Here is a 2,033-nt window from a genome sequence, read left to right as displayed (position 1 = left end):
TGTTATTCAAGCATTTGTGGTCTTTTACTAGAGTGTGGCAAGGGACCTCCGGAAGAGCAGTCAGTGCTCTTAACTGCTGAGTCAACTCTCCAGGCCAGCTGTCATCTTTCTAAGTCAAGACACATGAGAGGTAAGAGACGACCCAGCAGTTAAGCTCACATACTGCCCTTGCAGGACATAAGTTCAGTTCCAAATAACCCATGACAGACAGCTCATAACTGCCCAAAAATTGAGCTCCGAGTGATCTGAGGTCCACTGGTGGCCTTTGCAAGTACCTATGCTCATGTATACACACACACACACACACACGCGCGCGCGCGCGCGTGTGTGTGTGTGTGTGCATTAACATTTGAGACTAGAAGTCAGTAGACTTGAAAAATGACTGTTATTCTTTAATGCAAAACACAAAACAGCAGAAATTTCCATCATCTGAGTATCCAGTCTATGCCCCTCTGCTGAAGGCTTCTCATGCATAGCCAAATAAAATTTCCCCAAAAACTTTTTGGATAACATTATTGCCTGGTCCTACACTTTAACTCCAGTAATCCAACAAAAGCCAAAACTCTTATTAAGAGATTCTAAAACATTATTTAAAGATACTTAACATTTTATTGAGTGTTAAGAAACTTGTGTAGGGAAAGAAGTCATTATAATGTAGTCATTTTCGCATGAATATCTTTGAATGACCTCTCTGAAACTGTAGTGCAAACAAAAAGCCATATCTCTCTTGCAAAACACATCTGAATAAGGTATAAAGAAACCATATCTCATTGGACTGTTCACCCATGGTTCTTGCATCAGAATTTCCATCCTTGTTTTCTGCATCTGCTTCTACACTGCTTCTGATGGTCAAGAAGTGATTTTTTTTCATTTCTCAGAAAGCAAAATTGCCTGGAATTCATTATCAAAGTCAGTAATCCACAATCTAGAAAGATGGAGAAAAAATAAACAGCATTAATTCACTCTTCTTTTACAATTTAAAGGGTTGTGTGTGTGTGTGTGCGTGCCTGTGTGAGTTTATTATGTGTACCTTGTGTATGCAGGTGCCTGTAGAAGTCAGAAGTTGCCAGAGCCCCTGGAACCTGTGTTATAGCAGTTGTGAGCAGCCATATTAGATGCTGGGAACTGAAGCCGTGTCCTCTACAAAACAGCAAGTGCTTTTTTTTTTTTAATTAATTAATTAATTTATTTATTTATTATATGTAAGTACACTGTAGCTGTCTTCAGATGCACCAGAAGAGGGCATTAGATCTCATTACAGATGGTTGTGAGCCACCATGTGGTTGCTGGGATTTGAACTTCGGACCTTCGGAAGAGCAGTCGGGTGCTCTTACCCACTGAGCCATCTCACCAGCCCCCACAGCAAGTGCTTTTAACTGAAGACCCTCACCCTTTCCTTTTGTATTTCCTAAATTCTCATTTTTCCTCCATAATTTTTTCTAAGGCAAAGTTAAGGAGATGCTGATAATCCCTCTAAATGGAGTGACATATCCATGCTATGGTGTGCTGATACATGTTTAACATCCATACTCTTTCATAAAACTGATCTGGACTGGGGACTGGAAAGATTGCTCAGTGGTTAAGAGCACTGGCTATACTTATAGAGGACCCAGGTTTCATTTCACACTGGAGCTTACAACCATCTGTGTCTCCAGTTCCAAGGCATCTCATACCATCTTCTGGCCTCTAAGCCAGAATATACATGGAAGCAAATTACTCATACACATAAAAATTTTGAAATTTAAGGAAAAAATTAATTTGTTGCTTTGCCTGTGTGTGTATGTAGGTATGCATGTATGTGCATGGGGGGAGAGATATCAATATCAGGACTCTTCATTTATCTTCCAACTTATGTTTTTGAGACATTGTCTTTCAACAAACCTGCCATTCATGGGCTGGTTGGCCAATAATATTAACAGAACCTCCTCCTCCCTGGCCCTAAGGTTATAGACATATGAGACCACAATCAGTATTTTTTAGGTGAATGCTGAAGATCTGAACTCAGGTCCTTTTACTTTTGCTGCAAGAGCATT

This window comes from Mus musculus, chromosome 9 (assembly GCF_000001635.26).
Source record: "Mus musculus strain C57BL/6J chromosome 9, GRCm38.p6 C57BL/6J".
Classification (NCBI taxonomy): domain Eukaryota; kingdom Metazoa; phylum Chordata; class Mammalia; order Rodentia; family Muridae; genus Mus; species Mus musculus.
Note: the sequence above shows the minus strand (reverse complement) of the source record.